General features: G+C 41.7%; 1 protein-coding gene across 1 annotated transcript in view; it reads right to left on the bottom strand.

The window, feature by feature from the left end:
- GPT2 (glutamic--pyruvic transaminase 2) overlaps positions 1 to 24,378 on the bottom strand; it is a 690,974-nt gene that overhangs the window by 66,957 nt on the left and 599,639 nt on the right. The gene's annotated exons all lie outside the window — the stretch shown is intronic.

Genomic DNA, 24,378 nt, shown 5'->3' with positions numbered 1-24,378 from the left:
ATTAATGAACTGGAAACCCAAAACATAATCTAAAAAATCTATGAAAGCAAGAATTGGTTTTTTGAAGGAAACAAACAAGACTGGGGTCAGAGAGATAGCATGAAGGTAAGGGTGTTTGCCTTGCATGCAGGAGGTTGGTGGTTCGAATCCAGGCATCCCATATGGTTCCCTGAGCCTGCCAAGAGCTTTTTCTGAGCATAGAGCCAGAAGTGACCCTTGAGCACTGCTGGGTGTGACCCAAAAACAAACAAACAAAAAAGATTGAGACCAGAGTGATAGCACAGTGGTAGGACATTTGCCTTGCATGTGGCTGACCCAGGACAAACCTGGGTTCGATCCCCGGCGTCCCATATGGTTCCCCAAGCCAGGAGCGATTTCTGAGAGCATAGCCAGGAGTAATTCCCGAGAATCATGATGTGCCCACCCCAAAAAATAAATAAACAAGCTTGATAAACAATACTCACAAAGAAAGAGAGACAATTTATTAATAAATTGAATCAGAAATGAAAGTGGGATGTCACCATTCAAAGAATAGCCAGAGATTACTTTGAAAATCTTTATGCCAGAAAACAAGAGGATCTAGAAGAAATAGATAAACCCATGGTTGAACCAAGATGATTTGGAATACCTGAACATATCTATTACTATTGAAAAAATAAAATTGGTAATAAAAATCTTCCCAAAATATAAAAGTGTGGATGAATTCTTTCTGACCTTTAAAGAGGACCTACTGTCAATTCTTGTCAAGCTCTTCCAGGAAAATGAAGAAACAGAAACATTCCCAAAGTTTCTATGATGTAGCATCACTCTGATACCAAAAGCAGACACCACCAAAAGACAGAGAGAGAGAGAGAGAGAGAGAGAGAGAGAGAGAGAGAGAGAGAGAGAGAGAGAGAAAGAGAGAGAGAGAAAGAGAGAGAGAGAGAGAAAGAGAGAGAGAATTACTGGCCATTATCCTTGATGAATACAGATGCAAAGATCTTTAACAAAATACTAGCAAATAGAATTCAAGAATTAATCAAAAAAGGTCGTACACCATGACCAAGTAGAATTCATCCCAGGATGCAAGGATGGTTTAACATACACAGATCAATTAATGTAGTACATTACATCAATAAAAGGAAAAGAGTGAAAATCATATGATAAGGGGCTGAAGAGATAGCATGGAGGTAGGGCATTTGCCTTGCATACAGAAGGACAGTGGTTCAAATCCTGACATCCCATTTGGTTCCCTGAGCCTGCCAGGAGTGATTTCTGAGCATAGACCCAGGAGTAACCCCTGAGCACTGCTGGGTGTGACCCCAAAAATCATATGATCATATCAATAGATGCAGAGAAGACATTTGACAAGATCCAGGACCCATTCATGATAACAACTTTTAAAAAGACAGACATTGAACGAATTTTATTCAATATAGTCAAAGCCACTTACCACAAGCCCACAGCAAACATTAGTCTCAGTTGGGAAAAAATAAAAGCCTCTCTTCTAAGATCTGCCAGATATTAACATTGCTCTCTCTCACCAGTTCTATTCAATTCTATTCAGTTCTGGAAGTACTTGCCATGACATTTAGGAAAGAAAAAGATATCAAGGGGATCCCATATAGGAAAGGAAGAAGTCAAGCTCGGTTTATGGATGACATACTATATTCAGAAAATCCTAAAGACCCTACAAATATCTCTAGAAATAATAGATTTGTAATGTGGCAGGCTACATTATTATTATGCAAAAATAAAAGGCTTTCTATCTACAAATAATGAAAGAATAAAATCATTTATAGTAATAGAAAAGTGCTCTAGTGATTGGAGTGATATAGTACAGTGGGTGTGATCCCTGTCATCTCATATGGTCTCCTGAGCACTGCCAGGAGTGATTCCTGAGTGCAGTCAGAACTAATGCCTGAGTAATACTAGGTGTAGATCACCTCTTCCACACAAAGTGCTCTACTTACTATACAGGATAAAATTCAAAAGTAAACAATTGGAAGTGATGCATAGAGCATGGGGTTGCAGAGCTTCCAAACCCTCACAGGGTATACCGTCCTCCAGAACATCAGTATGTTCAACAATCCTCAAGTTCCCCAAGGCTCCTTGTTTAAAAGCCTTATTGTAGGGTGGTTGGTTTTTTGTTGTTGTTAGTTTATGTTTTTTGTCTGTTTGTTTTTTTAGGCCATCACACCCGGAGATGCACAGGGGTTACTCCTGGCTATGTGCTCAGAAATCACCCCTGGCTTGGGGGACCATATGGGATGTGGGGGGGGGGTTTGAACTGCAGTCCGTCCTAGGTTAGCGGGTGCAAGGCAGACATCCTACTGCTTGTGCCACCGCTCTGGCCCCCAATATAGGAGTTTTTGTCTGTTTTTTTGGTTTTGAGGTTTGTTTTTTAAGCAAACAAACTTACTTACTCATGGCTCTGTACTCAGGAATCACTCCTGGCAGTGCTTGGGGGACCATATGGGATCCTGGGGATCAAATCTGGGTCGGCCACCTGACCTATGTAGGTATCGTTGGTATTACATTTGTAGGTATTACATATCACCTATGTAGGTATTATTTTTGTTTGTTTGCTTGTTTTTTTTTTCGGGGGACACGCTTGGTGGTACTCAGGGGTTACTCCTGACTCTGAGCTCAGAAATCACTCCTGGCAGGCTTGGGGAACCTTATGGAATGCTGGGGATTGAATCTAATTTGACCGCATGCAAAGCAATCCCTCTGTGTTATCACTGCAACCCCCGTAGGTATTAGTAGGTATTACTGATTACAACTTTGACCCCTAGTAATTGGGGACAATCTCTGAACTCATTCCTCTCTCTGGAGGTTTGAAGGTGGCGCTAACATTTTTAACTCACTAACCCTGTATTTGGCCAGTCCTTTTCTTGAAACTATCAAAGACTCACCTTGAGTTATCATTTATCACAAACTTAGATATAGTTAATCTTATTATTAGAAACAAGGGTTTAAGGAGTTCTGTACCCAGATTAGAGGCAAAGAGCAAATATATTTTTATGATAATACAACAGCTTATAGTTGAAACCTACTTTTAAACAAACGAGTCATAATTAGCTGTATTACTCTTTGTAGTTTTAGATCTTTTTTTTTCCCCCTTGTCCTTTGGGATACACTCAGCAGAGCTGAGTTACTCCTGTCTGTATACTCAGGAACTACTGGAAGGTTCAGAGGACCACATGGGATGATGGGGATCAAACCTGGGTCAGCCACATGCAAAACAATGCCCTACTTACTGTACAATCACTCTGTCCCCTATTTTCTTTCAAATCCATTCTACCAATAATTTTGATTGTTTTGAACTGTGATTGTGAATAGTAGAAACTTGGTTATTTGTTTATGTATATCTTATATAATATTTTTACTAACTTCCACCTTTAATGTCTTAATGTTCTAATTTCCATCTCCAAGCCTTTGAGTTTGTTTAGTTTTTAATTTTATTTGTTTGGATACCAATTTCAACCATGATCCAGGCTTACTCCTGGCTTTGTCCTCAGGAATCTCTCACTTCTGGTGGTGCCCAGAAAACCATATGGGGTACTGGGAATTGAACCCAGTTCAGCCACATACAAGGTAAAAGTCTTATCTGCTGTACTCTCTGGTGAAACCTTTGAATTTAGTTGAGTCTCTGTAGTCACATGTTTTATTTCACTTGTTTATTTTTGTGTATACTTCATACATATTTTTGTTATTCCATCAAGATTACATATAAAATTCTATGCTGTAACAAATTCATTTAGATTACTAATTAGATGTTTTTGGACTATACCTGGTGGTGAGTGATCCATATCTTTCCTAATAATGGTTGGGAGAACCACCCAATTCAGGAGATAGAACCTGGGGTTTCTGCATGCAAAGCATGTGCTCTAATTCTCTGAGTTTTATCCTTAACTCTAGCAATCTATTTTACTTTATTTTAAAATTTTTTTATAGAGGGGCCAGAGAGATAGCACAGTGGTAATGCATTTGTCTTGCCTGTGGCCAACCCGTGAGGGAGACCCAGTTCGATTCTTGGCATCCCTTATGGTCCCCCAACCTGCCAGGGTGATTTCTGAAGTACAGAGACAGGAGTAATTCTTGAGCACCACTGTGTGTAACCCAAAATGCAATCAATCAATCAATAAAAGTAAAAATAAGAAAAATTTTTATTTATGGGACTGGGGTGGGGCACTGGCCTTTCATGCCATCAACCTGGGTTCAATCCCAGGTATTCCATATAGACTCCCAAGCCTGCTAGATCTCCCTTACCACAGAGCCAGGAGTAAGCCCTGAGCACAGGTAAGCATGACCCAAAATAAACAAACAAAAAAAGACACACCTGACAGTAGTGCTCGAATATTACTCCTGAGTTGGAGCTGGGTGAGGGGTTTCTCCCAGTGATGTTAGGGTACCAAACAATGACATGGCTGAATTTCTGCACGTCCAAAGCTTGCATTCCATTGAACTATCTATTGCCCTGGCTCCTATTATATTTTTTTCAGATCACATCAGCATTGGTCAGAGAACAATATTCTTTGTTGGGGATTCAAACTGGGATCAACTGCATGCAAGGCCAGAACCTTAACCCTATTATATCTTTCCATCCTCCAAACTATACATTTTAAACTAATAACAACTTTAATCATATATAAAAGTAATAGTCCTTTATAGCATCAAAAATTACATTATATATATTTTTTTATCCATTAACATAGTGGTATTGTTTGTTTGTTTGTTTTGGAATAACAACCCATGGTGCTCAGGCCTTACTCCTAGCTCTACAATCAGGGATCACCTTGGCCCAGAGTTCAGAGGACTGTAGGCTTCCAGGGATCAATCCAAGGTCAATCCAGCATATATCTTTTTAATTCCCTTTAGCATAGATTTGTAATCAACTTTGTGCTTTCGTCTTTAAATCTGTTAAATAAATTTTTTATTTTAAAATATTACTGTAAATCAAAGTTAGAGTAATATTGATTTTCATATTTGTCCATGTATTTATCATTTCTAAAGAACTCTGTTTTAGAATGGCTTCAAGTTAAATGTCTAAAATGAAGAATTCCTGGGGCCAGAGCGATAGCACAGCAGTAGGGCATTTGCCATGCACGAGGCCCATCTGGGTCGGACCAAGTTTGATCTCCGCATCCCATAAGTTCTCGGGAGCCTACCAAGAGCGATTTCTGAGTGCAGAGCCAGGAGTAAACCCCTGTGGCTCCCAAACAACAAACACACACACTCTGGGTTCAGAAATCATCCCTAGCAGGCTTAGGAACCTTATGGGATGTTGGGGATTAAACCCATGTCAACTGCATGCAAGGAAAATGCCCTACTTGCTGTGCTTTTGCTCCTGTCGCACTCCTTATTTGTCTAGAACATTTTTATTTTGACATAGTTTCTCCTTATAATTATCTAGTGATATCAAACACCCTCACATTTTTTTATATCTGCAAATGTCTTAATTTCTTCTTGAATGACATTTTTCTAGGTGTAAAGATTTTTTCAATTATTTTTTTTATTTTTTAACTGAAACCCAACTACAGACATGTTTATAATCACAATGCTTAACAAAGATACTATTTTTTTTTTTTTTTTTTAGTTTTTGGGTCACACCCGACGTTGCTCAGGGGTGACTCCTGGCTGTCTGCTCAGAAATAGCTCCAGGCAGGCACGGGGGACCATATGGGACACCGGGATTCGAACCAACCACCTTAGGTCCTGGATCGGCTGCTTGCAAGGCAAACACTGCTGTGCTATCTCTCCGGGCCCCAAAGATACTATTATAAGAAAAGAAACTAAAAATAAATCTTCAGTCTATTTTCCTTTTTTCTCTTCTTTTCCTTCTTTCTCTTCCTCTTCTTCCTCCTCCTCTTTCTCTTCTTCCTTCTCCTCTACTTCTTCCTTTTCTTTTTCTTTCTCCTCCTCTTCATTTTCTTCTTCTTACTGCTTGTGCTACTTCTTCGACCCCTGTTTTTTTTTTTTATTTATTTATTTTTTGGACTGGTGTTGTTCAAGGTTTACTCTGGACTGTGTGCAAGGATCATTCTTGGAAGTGTTCAGGATTTTTCATTTCAACCTCTCTTGCTACTTTTAAGATTGCCTTTAATTTAAAAAAATTAATTTTAAATAAAATGGTATTATTTTCAATATATATACTTTTTTTTTTTTGGTTTTTGGTCACACCCAGCAGCACTCAGGGGTTACTCCTGGCTCTACACTCAGAAGCAGCTCAGGGGACCATATGGGATGCCTGGATTCGAACCACCGTCCTTCTGCATGCAAGGCAAACACCTTACCTTCATGCTATCTCTTTGGCCCCTATTTTCAATCATTTTATAATTTTAAATGATAGTATAGATGGTAGGGGCATTTGCCTTGTCATGGCTGATTTGGGTTTTATTCTCTTAAATACCATTTGGTCCCCTGAGCACCATCAGGAGTGATTCCTGAATGCAGAACCAGGTATACACCCAAAGCATCACTAGGTATGGCCCAAACTCAGGGCTGACTCAGTGCTTGGGGGACCAAATGGTATTTAAGAGAATGAAACCCAAATCAGCCTAGGTTCCAGTTCATATACTTATTTGCAATCCTGGAATATCTTTTTGAAAAAAAAAAAAAGAAAAGGGTAATGAAAATGATTTACAATTTCCACATCACTGTGTTTCTTTTTGGTTTGTTTGTTTGTTTGTTTTTGGGCCACACCCGGCAGCACTTAGGGGTTACTTTTGCCACTGTGCTCAGAAATTGCTCCTGGCAGACACAGGGGACCATATGGAATGCCAGGGTTGGTCCTGGATCAGCCGCTTGCAAGGCAAATGCTCTACCACTGTGCTATCTCTCTGGTCCCATTGTGCAAGTTTATTTTTTAATTATTTTTATTTTGGTGCCACACTCAGCAGTGTTCAGGGGCTAATCAGAAATTTATTCCTGCTGCACTTGGATCATATGGGATACCAGAAATAGAACCTGGGTTGGCACAAATGAAGGCATTTCCTGATGGACTATTATTCCAGTTCCTCCACATTACTGTTTTTACTTGCAATGCTCTTTACTGCTCACACCACCAGTGCCTGGAATATATCTTGTTAATTTTTCTGGGTCAATATTTTCATGTAAAATGTCTCTTTTAAATTTGTAATTTCAAGTCTTTGTTTTAAGAAAAATTCTTTAATTAAAATCTTTATTTAAGCACTATGATTACAAGCATGATTGTAGTTGGGTTTCAGTCATAAACAGAACACCCCCCTTCACCAGTGTGACATTCCCACCACCAATGCCTCCCCTCCCTTCTTCCCAACCCCTGCCTGTATTCGAGACAGGCATTCTACTTCTCTCACTCATTAAGATTGTCATGATAGTTGTTAGTGTAGTTATTTCCCTAATTGTACTCACCACTCTTTGAACTTCATATTATGAGCCATTCCTTCCAGCCCTCATTTCTATTGTCTCTGAGCATTATTTTTGTTTGTTTGTTTGTTTGTTTGTTTTTGGGCCACACCCGTTTGACGCTCAGGGGTTACTCCTGGCTATGTGCTCAGAAATCGCCCCTGGCTTGGGGGACCATATGGGACGCCGGGGGATCGAACCGCAGTCCGTTCCTTGGCTAGCGCTTGTAAGGCAGACACCTTACCTCTAGCGCCACCTTCCCGGCCCCAATCTCTGAGCATTATTACAACAATGTGTTTACTTTTTCTTAAAACCCATGGATGAGTAAGACTATTCTGCGTCTATCTCTCTTCCTTTGACCTATTTCATTCAGCATAATAGATTCCAAGTACATCCATGTATAGAAAAATTTCATGACATCATCTCTCCTGATGGCTGCATATACATATACACAATGGAATATTCCATTGTGTATATGTACCACAGTTTCCTTAGCCATTCATCTGTTTAAGGACATCTTGGTTGTTTCCAGAGTCTGGCTATTGTAAATACTGCTGCAGTGAATATAGGTTTGAGGAAGGGATTTTTGTACTGTATTTTTGTGTTCTTAGGGTATATCCCTAGGAGTGGTATAGCTGGATCATATGGGAACTCAATTTCCAGTTTTTGAGGAATCTCCATATTGTTTTTCATAAAGGCTGGACTAGATGGCATTCCCACCAGCAGTGAATATGAGTTATTTCCCTTCATATCCCCACCAGCACTGATTTGTTCTTGTTTTTGTGATGTGTGCCAGTTTCTGTAGTGTGAGATGGTACCTTATTATTGTTTTGACTTGCATCTCCCTGATGATTAGTGCTGTGGAGCATTTTTTTCATGTGTCTTTTGGCCATTTGTATTTCTCCTTTGAGGAAGTGTCTGTTCATTTTTTCTCCCCATTTTTTAATGGGGTTAAGAAGGTTTTCTTAAATTTTAATTTTTTAGTATTTGTCATGTTACCTTGATTTGGTTTTGTTTACAATTACTCATGTTAGAATATACTAGATCTTATTTTCATAGCTTCAATATTGTCAATTTTCCTTGAGTACTTTTTTTGTTTGTTTGTTTGTTTTTGTTTTTGGGCCACACCCGGCAGTGCTCAGGGGTTACTCCTGGCTGTCTGCTCAGAAATAGCTCCTGGCAGGCACGGGGGACCACATGGAACACCAGGATTCGAACCAACCATCTTTGGTCCTGGATCAGCTGCTTGCAAGGCAAACGCCGCTGTGCTACCTCTCCGGGCCCTACTTGAGTACTTTTAATTTTTTTTAATTATAGTTTTCAAACATTTTTTTCATCCTTTACATCTTTTTTCTTTTTTCTGGGTGGGGGGCACATCCAGTGGTGCTCAGAAATTACTCCTGATTCTGCACTCAGAAATCACTCCTGGCAGGCTTGGTGGACCATATAGGATGATGGGAATTGTATCTGGGTTGGTTGCCTGCAAGGCAAGTACCCTACCCGTTGTGCTATTGTTCTGGCCCCACCTTTTTTCTTTTTAATCTTTCTACTCATTGCCTTGTCATTAGGTATAACATTATGGAATTTCAGGAGCTTAGCTTTATGTTCCCATATGTTTGTAGTTGTCATCATACGTACAGGTCCTCGCACCTTTCCCTTTAGTAACCATAATCTTCAGTCTAGGAGTAATTTTGGTGTTTCTTTCTTTTTTTTTTTTTTTTTTTTTTTTGTGGTTTTTGGGTCACACCCAGCAGTGCTCAGGAGTTATTCCTGGATCCAGGCTCAGAAATTGCTCCTGGCAGGCTCGGGGGACCATATGGGACACCGGGATTCAAACCGATGACCTCCTGCATGAAAGGCAAACATCTTACCTCCATGCTATCTCTCGGGCCCCAATTTTGGTGTTTCTTTGCTTTAGTAATCCACATTTTGAAAGTGACTAAAAACAACTTCCTTACATCTATATCATTTGGTACCCAGAGGCATAAGTTCATTTTTTAAAAATGGTAGAATAGAATTCCACTGGGTATATATATGTATATATGTATATATATATATATATATATATATATATATAATAGAACACATCTTTTTTGTTGTTGTTGTTATCACAGTGCTGGCAGTTGCACACTTGGTTGCAAAGCAGTGGGACTTGCATCTGCCAATGCCAGAGATCACAATGTGATGTGGGAGATTTTCAGGGAGGATACACACAGCCTCACAATTTAAGGCAGTTATTTTGTCACTGAGCTCCATCCCTGTGCTTTAGATCAAGAGGTGGTTCCAGTCATCATTTTCTCGAGTGGAAATTGAAAAGAAAATAGACAAATATTAGTTTATACAAAAAATTTTAAATTCTTTTTTTTTTTTTTGGGCCACACCCGGCAGTGCTCAGGGGTTACTCCTGGCTGTCTGCTCAGAAATAGCTCCTGGCAGGCACGGGAGACCATATGGGACACCGGGATTCGAACCAACCACCTTTGGTCCTGGATCGGCTGCTTGCAAGGCAAACACCGCTGTGCTATCTCTCCGGGCCCAAATTTTAAATTCTTTATGCTCAAACTTCAAGGGAAATAGCCATGAAACCCAGTCTGAATACTTCTCATTGCCAATTTATAATCGTCTCACTTTCAAGCATAGGGAGTAATACCTACTATCCCCATTACCTTGGTCCATCATAACATGTGGAGGTTATGGTATGTGTCTAGTGTGGATTTGTGCCCTGACAAAAGTGAATGTTTCAATAGCATGGAAAATATCAGGCATAAATTTTAGTATTAAAATAAAGAATCAATTCTGATTTCTATCTTGGCACAACTAGTTTAGTTAAGTTTCTTTTGTTGAGCTCCTGTTTGTCACATCTAGTTTTGTCTTCCTCTGAGATATGTTGCTCAAAGGTTTGTAGCATAGCCATTTCTTTTGAAGTGAAAAGCACAAATCAATGAGTTTTGTGGGTCATTTAGGGTTGAGAAAGTCCCTATTTATTTATTTTTATGGATAATAATCAGGCAGTGGTAGTGGTCATTGTCCTCATTTTCTTTCTTTTACTTTCTTCTTTCTTTCTTCTTTCCTTTCTTTCTCTTTCTTCTTTCCTTTCTTTCTCTTTCTTTCTTTCTTTCTTTCTTTCTTCTTTCCTTTCTTTTTCTTTCTTTCTTTCTTTCTTTCTTTCTTTCTTTCTTTCTTTCTTTCTTTCTTTCTTTCTTTCTTTCTTTCTTTCTTTCTTTCTTTCTTTTTCTTCCTTCCTCCCTCCCTCCCTCCATCCTTCCCTCCTCCCTTACCCTCCTTCCTCCCTTTCTTCCTCCCTTCCTTTCTCCCTTCCTTCCTTCCCTCCTTCCTTCCTTCCCTCCTCCTTCCCTCCTTCCCTCCTTCCCTCTTTCCTCCTCCTTCCCTCCCTCCTTCTTCCTTCCCTCCTTCCCTCCCTCCCTCCCTCCTCTCTTCCTCCCTTCTTCCCCCTCCCCTCCTCCCCTCCCTCCTTCTTCCTTCCCTCCTTCCCTCCTTCTCTCCCTCCCTCCCTCCCTCCTCCCCTCCTCCCCTCCTCCCCTCTTCCCCTACTTTCCTCCTCCCTCCTCCCCCCTCCCTCCCCTCTTCCCTCCCTCCCTCCCTCCCTCCCTCCCTCCCTCCCTCCCTCCCTTCCTTCCTTCCTTCCTTCCTTCCTTCCTTCCTTCCTTCCTTCCTTCCTTCCTTCCTTCCTTTCTTCCTTCCTTCCTTTTATTTTTGAATTCTGCGTGAGACAACTTAACAAAGATTTTTTTTTTTGTATGCGGAAATACTTCAGTTATCTGCAATTCCTGCCAGGCAGCAGTTAGCTGCAGAAGCCCAAAGCTACAAGGACTGGGTGCTGCAATGCATGCCAATTTGTAACTGCCAGAAATCACTCCTGGCAGGCTGGGGTGGGAGGGGAGGGAACCATATGAGATGCTGGCGATCCAACTGGGGTCCATCGGGGTTGGCTTCCTGCAAGGCAATCGCCCTACCATTGTGCTATCACTATTGCTACGGCCCCAAGTGTCTTTATTCCCGAAGGCAATCTGAAGTCAGCTGCTGCTGCTAGGGAGAGGGGAGGGGTGGGGTTTCCTGGGAGGGAGATAGAAATTTACTGACCAGAGGGTTCGGGGAGGCCTGTAGTAGATATGGGTTTGAAAAAGAATAGGGTAGATAGAGCAGGCAGCATCTCACTGATACTTTATCTTCGCCCCCCACCTCGCGAACCTGCCGGTGCTGTTCTTGTCATTACCTTGGCCTCCCCTCCAACTGTCCAAATATTTTCTTTAATACCCAGTGTGACAGGGGGCGTGTTCCAGTCCAAGTGTTTTTACATCAACAATTACCAGCACCTCTGTCTGTTGTTGCTTTTTTATGGGGAGAGGTCTCAGAAAGATTTTTTTTTTTGGTTTTTGGGCCACACCCGGTGACGCTCAGGGGTTACTCCTGGCTATGCGCTCAGAAGTCGCTCCTGGCTTGGGGGACCATATGGGACGCCGGGGGATCGAACCGCGGTCCGTCTCCTAGGCTAGCGCAGGTAAGGCAGGCACCTTACCTCGAGCGCCACCGCCCGGCCCCAAAAATTAGAAGTTATTTTTTTTTTTTTTTTTTTTTGGTTTTTGGGCCACACCCGGCGTTGCTCAGGGGTTACTCCTGGCTATCTCCTCAGAAATAGCTCCTGGCAGAAACGGGGGACCATATGGGTCACCGGGATTCGAACCAACCACCTTTGGTCCTGGATCGGCTGCTTGCAAGGCAAACGCCGCTGTGCTATCTCTCCAGGCCCAGGTCTCAGAAAGATTAAACAACTATGCCACTGCTGTGTCTTTTCAGAATTGTTGACAGGAAAAGAACCAATAAAAAATTATTGTATTTGCTCCCATGACTGGTCAGACTACATGTCACGTTCCTAAGCTATGGTTAAAGATAAAGAGAAGAGCTTGCTCTTCAAACCTATGTTCTCACTTGGAACATATCTCATTTACTTGTTTCTGTTTCTTTATTTTTGTTTTGTTTTTTTTGGGGGGGGGCACATCCGGTGATGCTCAGGGGTTACTCCTGGCTCTGCACTCAGAAATAGATCCTGACAGGCACCGGGGACCATATGGGATGCCGGGATTCAAAGCATCATCCATCCTGAATCTGCTGCATGCAAGGCAAATGCCCTACTGCTGTGCTATTTCTCCGCGCGCCCCCCCCCCCTGTCTCTGTTTCTTAACTTGTACTTTTCTTTTTTTTGGCTTTTCTGGCCATACCCGTTTGATGCTCAGGGGTTACTCCTGGCTAAGCTCTCAGAAATTGTCCCTGGCTTGGGGAGACCATATGGGATGCCAGGGGATCCTACCGCGGTCCTTCCTTGGCTAGCGCTTGCAAGGCTAACACCACCTCTAGCGCCACCTTGCCGACCCCTTAACTTGTACTTTTCATTCTGGAGAAACCAATTTCTCCCTCAAACAAGTACTTTCTTTCTCTTTCCCTTTGCATCTTTCTAAGTAAGTTTCATTCACAAAAAGCTACCTTGCATTACCAACCTCCACTACTACTACTGGAAATGGAAAGGTATAGAAAAGTCGGTTTTTGAGGAAATAAGGATTCATATATCTTGATATAGGCAGGTAGATGGATAGGGGGCAAGAAATGAGTTTATGGAAAATAATAAAACTGGGCCCGGAGAGATAGCACAGCGGTGTTTGCCTTGCAAGCAGCCATCCAGGACCAAAGGTGGTTGGTTCGAATCCCGGTGTCCCATATGGTCCCCCGTGCCTGCCAGGAGCTATTTCTGAGCAGACAGCCGGGAGTAACCCCTGAGCACCGCCGGGTATGGCCCAAAAACCAAAATAAATAAATAATAATAATAATAATAATAATAATAAAACTAAGAAGAACTCTCCCAGTCCTGAAGTAGTTCAGTCACAAGGAATGCATCCCTTTGAAATGCAAATACGGAATTTTTTGGAATTATAGAAACTAAAACAGCACTGAGAGAGTGGTGGAACCCTTAGAAAAAGAGAAGCAAGCTACTGGAGAATCTAAATTCAGGTCATGATAAGAATATAAAAGGACCATCAAGACTGTAAGGCTTTTCTGTGACAGCGTTCAGAATTGCTTTCATGTAGGTAGATAATTCCAGGCCATGACAATTTGGAGAAATTTATATAACTTTTTCCCAAGAGACATCCCCTGCTTATTCCCCTTGAATATTTCTTTCTCTTGCTACCCTCACATTTCTCTAAATTTTGGAGGGGGTGGAGGGAGGTTTGTGTGTTTTGGCCATACCAGGTGATGTTCAGGGTGTGATGGTCAGAGCTTGGTCAGGTGCTCCAGGAACCATATTTGTGGGATGCTGGGGATCAAACCCAAGTATGCAGTGTGCAAGGCACACACCCTACTCTTTGGCTAGAATAATTGTACAGGGGCAGTGCTTTTGCCTCACACACAGCTATCTGTGTGTTCCCTGGCATCCTCTATAATCCAGGAGATAGAGGCAGGTGTAAGCCCTTAAGCACTGTTCAGTGTGGCTGCCCAAACAAAAACAAAATAATAAATAAATCAAATAAAATCAATACTAGAGGAATGATCTCACAAATGATAATCACAGTATTTTCTATAATGTTTTTCTAAGAAATTTCACTATTTTATTTTATATTTTTGTTTGTTTTGGGGTCATACCTGGCGCTGCTCTGGGGTTACTCCTGGCTCTCCGCTCAGAAATCGCTCCTGGCAGGCTTCTGGGACCATATGGGATGCCAGAATTTCAACCACTGTCCTTCTGCATGCAAGGCAAACACCTTATCTCCATGCTATCTCTCTGGCCCCAAGATTTCACTATTTTAAAGACGTCTTAAAACATTCATCTGAGTGGAGTCAGAGTGGTGGTACAAGTGGCAGGGCATTTGCATTGCACGTACCAACCTAGGATGAACCACGGTTCGATTCCCTGGCATCCCATATGGTCCCTCAAGCCAGAGTGATTTCTGAGTGCATAGCCAGAAATAACCCCTGAGTGTCACCAGGTGTGGCCCCAAAAGCAAAACAAAACAAAACACTCATCTGAGATAAACCGATTATATGACTTGTCCTTTAACCCTACTTAAAATTAATTTTTAACTAAATAAATAATTTACAAATGCATTCCTTTATATGAGATTAATACATAGATAAGTCCAAACTCCTCTTTTACTGCTCTTCACTAACTTTGTTCCCTGGCTATTTTTTGATGCCTGAAAGACTTTGTCTGACTTGCAACATATTTCTGGTTCATAATCCTCTGTCTTTCTGAGGTAGCATTTAAAATCATTTTAACATTAACCAGAGCTAATGTAATCAGGAAGGCGAATCCATGAACAATCAGGTTTGGGGGGATAACTGTGTTTTTGCTTACCTTCAGAATTGTAAAACCTAATATAATTAAGAATTTAAGAAACCTGTTTTCATCTGTTTTTTTAGCATGACAAAAACTTCAGGTCAGTTTAATTTTTGACTAACAGCTTACTGTTTCACCAGAAATTTGATAAACTAGTGGACTTTTGGCTCAGCTTTCATATACTTGATTAAGATAATTTAGGGGGGGCAGAGCTATATTACAATGGGTATGGAACTTGCCTTGCATGTGTCCAATCTGGGTTCTACCCCTAGCATAGCATATGGTCTCCAGAGACCTGCCAGGAGTGATTCCAAGCACTGTCAAGAGTAGGCCCCAAGCACCACTCAGTATGACTGATAAACAAACAAAAAGATTATTTTGAGGGTTGAAGAGATAGTGCAGGATTTAAGTCACTTGCCTTACACACAGCTGTACTTTGGTTGATGCCAGGCAAGGCATACAGGCCCTTGACCATGATCCCTAATCACAGTCAATATGTATCCTTCCCACCCAAATATCATTTTGCTTAGGATGCAATTATTCAATTTGTTGAAAACCCAATTAATAAAAAGAAAAAAGAAAACAAAAGATTAGTTTATCAAAAATTAAAAGAAGAGAGAAAACGTAAAAGGGGGCTGGGAAATAGTATAGCTCACGTGGCTTACACCATGGTTGGAATTATATATGATTCCTGGCAACTCATACCCCATATCGTTCCCCAAGCACAGAATTTATACCTAAGCAGAGCTAGAATCTGAGCCCTTCTGGGTGTTTCCCCTCCTTGGAAAAAAAGTCCCATCATGACCTATTGGCTCTAACTGGGTCATTGAGCTAATCACTGAAGTAAGGGGAATATTGATGTGTGGATTGGCACATCCCTCATCAAAATTAGCAGCTTCTTCAGAACTAAATTGAATATGAACTAAATATGAACTAAATATGAACCTCCCCCGGGTGTGGTTCATAAAGCAAAAATGACTAAAAGAAGTAGTACTGAGTAATAGTTAGGGTTCCTTTGGCCTAAGATAATGTGATATTTCATCAGCTCTTTTTTTTTTTTTTTTGGTTTTTCGAACCACACCTGTTTGATGCTCAGGGGTTACTCCTGGCTAAGCGCTCAGAAATTGCCCCTGGCTTGGAGGGACCATATGGGATGCTGGGGGATCGAACCACTGTCCTTCCTTGGCTAGCGCTTGCAAGGCAGACAGCTTACCTCTAGCGCCACCTCGCCGGCCCCACATCAGCTCATTCTTAACATGGAATGAGGAATTTCCAGATTTTGCTGATTTGCATGCTGGAGTGTGGAGTGAAGTTCACAATCAGGAGATCTGGTAGTGAGGGTATAACTGCTGAATGCTACTGAAGACAACCCATTGTAATATTTGATTCATAAACACTGATCTTTATACTCTGGTTCATGGTTTTCAGCGTAGGGAACAGCTACTGTTTCAATTTGTGACACAACACACTACTAAAAACCATTTCTATCTCTTCTCTCCACTTAGCACAATCGTTCCACAAATGACTCAGGTTGTAAGTAGAGGATATTGGGAGACTTTCTCTATAATGAAGTGTAAACTTCCCTTTGTTTTGTTTTGTTTTTTTGTTTGTTTTTTTTTTTTTTTGGCTTTTTGGGCCACACCCGTTTGATGCTCAGGGGTTACTCCTACTCCTGGCTAAGCACTCAGAAATTGCCCCTGGCTTGGGGGGACCATATGGGACGCCAGGGTTTCAAACCATGGTCCTTCCTTGGCTAGCGCTTGCAAGGCAGACACCTTACCTCTAGCGCCACCTCACCGGCCCCCCTCAAGTTTCTTTCCACTCCTTTCTTAGTAATAATCTCAGGCCCTGGAAGCAAATGACAAATGAAGTTGGGCTCTTGTTTTGAACACAGGAGTGCTCAGAATTTACTCTTGGCTCTGTGCTCAGGGATTATGCTGGCAGTACTCAAGACACCATATGTGGTGCCTGGAATTGAACCCATGTTGGTAATGTGCAAGGCAAATGTACTCTCTCTCTGGTCTGTACTATCCCACTGTACTATCTCTGGTTTGGTTGGGTAAGTTTTAATTTTACATATACAGAGTGGCATACATTTTCTTGTTTAAAAATAATGTCTTTTGGGGCCAGCAAGGTGGCACTAGAGGTAAGGTGTCTGCCTTGCAAGCCCTAGCCAAGGAAGGACTGTGGTTCGAAACCCCCCCCCCCCCCGTGTCCCATATGGTCCCTTAAGCCAGGGGCAATTTCTGAAGGCTTAGCAGGAGTAACCCCTGAGTATCAAACAGGTGTGGCCCGAAAAACCAAAAAAAAAAAAAAAATCTCTTTTGCACTTTATTGCTTTTGTGGGCCATAAGAATTGGCTTGTATTTCTAATGTGTCCTTTCCATAGCTGGCTTTATTCTGTTATAAATAAAGCATAAAACATATTGATGCTGAGTACTTTCACCCAGGCATTCACATATTTATTAATATGTCTAAGGAGAAGTTGCCCTGCCAGGTTCTGATGATCAGATGGCTTCTCTATATTCATAAAAGCTAGTTTTTGCTGAAAAATTCCACTTTTGGGGGGCCAGTACAGTGGATAGCACATTTGCCTTACATGAGGGTGACCTGGGTTGGAGCCCCAGCATCTCATATGGTCCCCCAAGTACCAACAAAGTGATTCCTGAGCACAAAACCAGGAGTAACCCCTGAAAATTGTAGGTTGTGTCTCCAAAACAAAAAATTTCAACTTTTAACTTGACCACCATTGTTTTATTTTTTATTTATTTATTTATTTATTAGTTTTTTGGCCCCACCTGGTGATGCTCAGGGGTTACTCTTGGTTATGCACACAGAAATCACTCCTGGCTTGGGGTACCATTTGGGATGCCTGGGGATGGAACCGAGGTCTGTCCTAGGCTAGTGCATAGCAAGGCAAATGCCCTACCGCTTGAGTCACTGCTTTGGCCCCTCTACCACTTTTAATTTTCCTTCCTTTTCCTTCCTTCCTTCCTTCCTTCCTTCCTTCCTTCCTTCCTTCCTTCCTTCCTTCCTTCCTTCCTTCCTTCCTTCCTTCCTTTCTTCCTTCCTTCCTTCCTTCCTTCCTTCCTCCTTCCTTCCTTCCTCCTTCCCTCCCTCCCTCCCTCCCTTCCCTTCCCTTCCCTTCCCTTCCCATCCTTTCCCTTCCTTTCCTCCTTCCTTTCCTCTTTCCTTTCCTTCCTTTCCTTCCTTCCTTTCCTTACTTTCCTTCCCTTTATTTCCTTCTCTTCCTTCCCTTCCTTCCTTTCCTTCACTTTATTCCCTTCCTTCCTTCTCTCTTTCTTTCTTTCTTTCTTTCTTTCTTTCTTTCTTTCTTTCTTTCTTTCTTTCTTTCTTTCTTTCTTTCTTTCTTTCTTTCTTTCCTTTCTTTTCTTTTTTCTTTTCTTTTCTCTTTTCTTTCCTTCCCTCTTTTCCTTCCTTTTCCTTTTCCTTCCTTTTCCTTTTCCTTCCTTTTCCTTCCTTCCTTTTCCTTCCTTTCTTCCTTACTCCCTTCCTCCCTTTTCCTCCCTCCCTTTCCTCCTTCCCTCCCTTTTCCTCCCCCCTCCCTTTTCTTTCCCTCCCTCTCTTTTCCTCTCCTCCCTCCCCTTCCTTCCTTCCTTCCTTTTTCTTTCTTTTTCTTTCTTTCTTTCTTTCTTTCTTTCTTTCTTTCTTTCTTTCTTTCTTTCTTTCTTTCTTTCTTTCTTTCTTTCTTTCTTTCTTTCTTTCTTTCTTTCTTTCTTTCTTTCTTTCTCTTTCTCTCTCTTTCTTCTTTCTTTCTTTCTTTCTTTCTTTCTTTCTTCCTTCCTTCCCTCTCTTTTCTTTCTTTCTTTCTTCCTCTTCTTCCTTCCTTCCTTCCTTTCTCTTTCTTTCTTTCTTTCTTTCTTTCTTTCTTTCTTTCTTTCTTTCTTTCTTTCTTTCTTTCTTTCTTTCTTTCTTTCTTTCTTTCTTTCTTTCTTTCTTTCTTTCTTTCTTTCTTTCTTTTTCTTTCTTTCTTTTTTTTCTTTCTTTCTCCTTCTCCTGCTCCTTCCTTTCTTCTGTTCTTTCTTTTTTGGTATTGTTTTGTTTTGAGGCCCCATCCAGGAATGATCAGAGGGTATTTCTGGCTCTACACTCAGAAATTACTCCTGGTGGTGCTTGAAGGATCATATGGGACGCCAGAGATCAAACCTGGGTTGGTTTTGTGCAACACAAGTGATTTACTCATTGTAATAACATGCTGTATTCTTTCTTAAAACATTAACTTAGTAGGGCTGAAAAGATAGCACAGCTGGTATGGCATATGATTTGCATGAGTTGGTCTGGGTTTAATCCCCAGCTCCCATAGAGTCCCCTGAGTTCTGCAGAACTGATCCTTGAATGCAGAGCCCTGAGTGTAAGCTGGGTATGACCCGAAAACAAACAAATATAAAATTAGCTTACTAGATAAAAAAAAATCTAGTTTCTACATGGTTATCTCCTGGTCTAGAAAATTAATGCAATGATAACCAATACTTTAATTATTAATATATCTATCTATATTACATGTTATTTATTTTTTGCTTTGGCCACACCCAGAGATGCTCAGAATTTACTCTTGGCTCTGTGCTAAGGAATCATTCCTGTAAGTGCTTGAAGATTATATATGGTGATAAGGATAGAATGTGAGTCAATCACATACAAGGGAAATGCCTTACTTGCTTAACTATTTCTCCCGTCCCTACAATTTACTCTTTTGCAGTATACTTTAGTGCATATCCTCTCTATTCTTCATCTTACTTATTCCTTCTCATTTATCTAAAGCTAGGTCATTATCATGACTACAAAGGGTCTTTCCTGAATACCTCTGGTTGAGATACTTTTCTTCCAGACCCTCCCTGGAAGAAGCCCAAATCCCCATTCATAGAGAAAACAGTGCAGTTACAAAATGAGCACTGATTAACTTGAATGCCTTACTGAAATAGGAACCAGGCAGACACTATGCCTGGTAGGACAATATCTCCAATAGCTAATAATAGATAAGTATCAAATAAATGAATCAACACACATTTACTGAGTGTATATTATGTAATAGTAACTGTAATCAGCTCTGGGGGACACCAAGATCTTACTCTTTGAAGAGCAAAGATAGTACAGAGATAAATACTAGATAAAGACTGGAGAGAGAGTACAGAGGTAGGGTGCTTGTTTTGAATTCACCAACTTGGATTAGATCACAACATACCATATGGTTCCCTGAGCCCTGCCAGAGTGGTTTCTGAGTGCAGAGCTAGGAGAAATCTCTCTGCATCACTGGGTGTGGTCCCAAAACAAAGACAAAAGCTAAGATAATCACAAATATGTCATTCTAGAAAAATAAACAGAGGAATAACTGAATAGAAAAGTTGGTTTTGAGGTAAGAGAGATAGTATAGCAGGCAGGGAGCTTGCCTTGCATACAATTGGCCATTCTTCAAACCCTGGTACCCTATCTAATCCTGAGTACCACCAGAAGTGATATCTAAGTGCAGTCAGCAGTAAGTCCTAAGAAAGAAAGAAAAGGCAAGAGAGAGGAATGAAGGAAGGAACAAAAAGAGGTTTTTGTTTGTTTGTTTGTTTGTTTTTTTGGGCCACACTTGTTTGATGCTAAGCGCTCAGAAATTGCCCCTGGCTTGGGGGGACCATATGGGATGCCGGGGGATCAAACCGCGGTTTTTCCTTGGCTAGCGCTTGCAAGGCAGACACCTTACCTCTACTGCCAGCTCGCCAGCCCCGAAAAGAGGTTTTTTTAAGGGGCTAGAGAGAAACTACATGTAGCTGATCTGAGTTTAAGTTCCAGCATCCCACATGATCTTTTTTGTTTTGTTTTGTTTATTTGGTATTTTGGGGGTCCACACCTGGCTACACTCAGGGGTTACTTCTGACTGTCTGCTCAGAAATTGCTCCTGGCAGGCATGCGGAACCATATGGGATGTGCTATCTCTTCAGCCCCCCCCCCCCCATGGTCTGAGCTCAGCCAGGAGTGACTCCTGAGCACAGAACCAGGAGTAAGTCTTGAGCACAGGTGAAAGTAGCCTCCAAACCAGGTTATTTTATTTTATTTTTTAATTTAACTTATTTTTTAAAAATGCATTACGGGGCCGGCGAGGTGGCACTAGAGGTAAGGTGTCTGCCTTGCAAACACTAGCTAAGGAAGGACCACGATTCGATCCCCCGGCATCCCATATTGTCCCCCCAAGCCAGGGGCAAATTCTGAGCGCTTAGCAAGGAGTAACACCTGAGCATCAAACAGGTGTAGCCTGAAAAACCAAAAACCAAAAAAAAAAAAAAAAAAAAAAAAGCATTACATAATTGACATAACTGATAATAATACATTTTTAGGAAGACCAAAAGCAACATGTTTTTTTTTAAATATAGAAAGTTGAAAGAAAAACTAAAGAGATGTAAGAGAAAGGAAAGAGTATTTTTAAAAACTATTGACTCACATTGAATTCATTAAAGCACCAGCAGAAAGTTTAGTAAGCTCTTCTTTTTTTTAAAAAAAAAAAAAAAGGATAAAAGTAAAAAAAAAAAAAAAAAAAGCAATAACAGTGTAAGAGTGGCAAGAGTTGTTTTTTGCATAGGCCCAGCAAAATATGGATAAAATGGGGAAAAAAGCCTTGTCCTAAATACAAAGAGACCTTATCCCTGAAGTTCTCTGGCATAAGACTGACTGTGGGCTCCAGGCACACTAGGCTGTCCAACCCCTAAGTCATTTTTTGTGGTGAAATTGTTTCACACATTAGCTATTGTTGTTGTCCGGTTTCTGTTGTTAAAGATTCTGGTTTCTGTGCCAGAAGGATTCTGTTTTCTGTGTTTCATCAAAGTCAGTTTCACCTCACCATCAGATGCAGAGCATTCTGCCCTACAAGCAAGTTGCTGCTGTCATTGAATCATCTGAGTGTCAAGGGAACACTCCTTGGAGTAAAATCAATGCCAGGGTAGTGGTAGGGTCTCCCCTGGTTGAGGTTTGCCTCCTGGTGATGTTGTAGAAAATTGTGGTTGTTTCCATAGATGGTCAATGCTTCAGGGGTGTATGGGCAATGCCCATTCTTTGAAGGCCTGAGCCAAGTCATTATGCCAGTGTTCAGGGTATAAGGCCTAACTGCATTACAAAAGTTATGTTCCTATCTCTGTTAGTTAATAACTTGTTTGCATATGTAATATTTCTCATTTTAATGCGGCTATGCAAAAGAAGAACAATGCCACAATGTATTATTGGTGCCTCTGGGGAGCCAAGGGAACAAGTCCAACAATCCCCTTAACTTGGTTCTAACATGAATTCTAAAGCAAAAGATGCTTCTACCATAATTCCTTGTTAAATAAGTCACAAACGAAGAAAAACAAGAAAACAAAAACAACGGGCACAATTGTCACTGTAAAGGGAATATTCAATAAGAGTTATAGCATTTAAGGGAATATATCTAGGATATTTATATACATGCATGTATCTTTTATGTCATTAAAAATAGTCAGGAGGAGAGTGCTGAATTCTGAATCCTGAATGCCACTTTGGTCTGTGATTTGGCCTGCTGGAGTCTGCAAAATGACTCCTAGCATTTCCATATTGGACAATGCCTTTGATTGGAAACTAATCAGAAACCTACCTAGTATGGTAGCAACCACATTACACAGAACAAAGTACTGGTTTATTTGCAGCCTGAGAGTCTATTTTTTCACTTTGGTAGCTGGGTGGCAGCTGGCTTGGGTGAGAATAATAATGTGCTTCATGGGGAGCCAAGAACTGAGGGTAAAACTGGTTAAATGTGGGGTAATAGGCGTGGGAGTGAGGAAGTAAAGGAATAAAAATGGGCTTTGGATGGTGAGCCAAGGCGGGAAGGAAATCATACAATATAGACATTCTGTATATAACAAAAAGAATAAACCCAATGATATTCAAATAATTGTCTATATGTTCCACCCCCGTGCAGTTTCAGGACAGGGTAGGAGGAAAAGTTGCCTGTGACTTCCCAAAGCCAGCACCTCTTGTGCTGCCATTCCCTATAGTGGCAAACACTCCCGGCTCCCAGGAAGAAAAGAGATCCTTCAAGAGCTGGAAGCCTGGAAGATCACCACCCCACCTAAACCCTCCCTCTGAAGCCAGATGGGAAATGGGGAGAGCCTGGGGAGCCCTTTAAACTCCTCTTTGGGACCCACCTCACTGGCCCCCTGGGTGTGTGGCCCAGGGGTAGCCCTGGAACTCTGGAGGAAGGAGGTGAAAAGGTGCTGGGGTGACCCAAGCCCTGCACTCCTCCCAGGCCTCAAACCAGGTTTTTTTTTTTTTTAAATGGAAAAGAAAAGAGAACTTTATTGGCCTTAAAACAACTTCCTGAAGGTTGTCCATCAGCATGCACTGGTGAACAGCTTCAAAGACAGTGAACTAGTTTTACAATTGACAGATGTAAAGTGATGTCACAGCTTATGTATATTTCAGTAATTTTCAGGAAATTCATATTTAAAGGGAGACTGGTGAGGATGTACAACTGAGAACAAAGAATGATGCATTATGAACAAAGAACATGCATTATGAGGGCTGGAGACCTACTACAGTGGGTAGAGCAATTGCCTTACATGCAGCCAACCCAGATTCAATCTCTGGCATTCCATATGTTCCCCTGAGGACCACCAAGAATAAATCCAGAGTGCAGAAGATGGCTGAGACACAAGGTACAATGCAGGGATGAATAGGGATCCATCATAAAAGGTTATGATAGGCCAAACACATGTTGGCCAGGGCATAAATAAACCTGATGTTTCTCAAAAAAAAAAAAAAAAAAAAAGCTGATGTTTCCTGAAGACTGCCTGTAAGTTTTCTCCCCGCTGTTATCTTGAAGCTGCAGATCCACTGGCTGGAGGGAGTTGCAGACACATGTCCTGGGCTGGAGGAGAAAGGCCTTGCATCCCATCATCACCATCCACCACCATCCAGCCCCATCAAAGGGCTTGTATTCTACAAACTGGTGCCCTAACGTGGATTTGAACCCTGGATCAAGACAGTATGGTGAGATTCCTGTTCTTGAGTTTGATTTTGGCTCTTTTCAGCTGGAGTGAGCCCAAAACCTTGGGCCACGTGGAGTCACATTCAAAGATGGCTGAAACCCCTTCTGGGGGCAGGAGGGCCAGTGAAACAGAGGAAGTGAAAGCTTGGATTACCCCCATGTGAGACCCAGAACTGAGATTTTTTCTGCAAAAAGTCCTATTTCCAAAAACCTCAGCTTCCTCAGAGATTGATGGAGAGCCCTAATTGGAAAAGGACCAGGAAGAAAAAGCTTATCTAAGAGGACAGATTTCTGAATTATGACCTTCAGTCTGAACTTGGATTTCGACTTTGGAAATTTTGGACTCTCAGTTTGGACCACTTTGAACTCTGATCACCCAGACGTGCCCAGTGGAGAGTGGCGACAGTGGAACCTGCTTCCAAAAGACCGCCTAGAAGAGAGAAGAAGCAGCAGCTGCAGTGTGGCAATCAGTGAGAAGCATCAGAGACTGCTCCATCCCCCCTGATACGGCCACTTGGGTCCTGCGCCTGCCATCCAGCGGCAGGAAGCGGCTGAAAGCTTGCAAGCAGCCAGAGGTGGCAGGCACTCTCGGCTCCTACCCTGACCCACCCGCTGGGGCCTGGATCTTTATGGAAGTGAAGCCACGTGGTGAGTGGCCTGGCAGAAGCCC

Source organism: Suncus etruscus, chromosome 14 (genome assembly GCF_024139225.1).
Source record: "Suncus etruscus isolate mSunEtr1 chromosome 14, mSunEtr1.pri.cur, whole genome shotgun sequence".
In the NCBI taxonomy this organism is placed as follows: domain Eukaryota; kingdom Metazoa; phylum Chordata; class Mammalia; order Eulipotyphla; family Soricidae; genus Suncus; species Suncus etruscus.
This window is presented reverse-complemented; position numbering and strand designations above follow the sequence as displayed.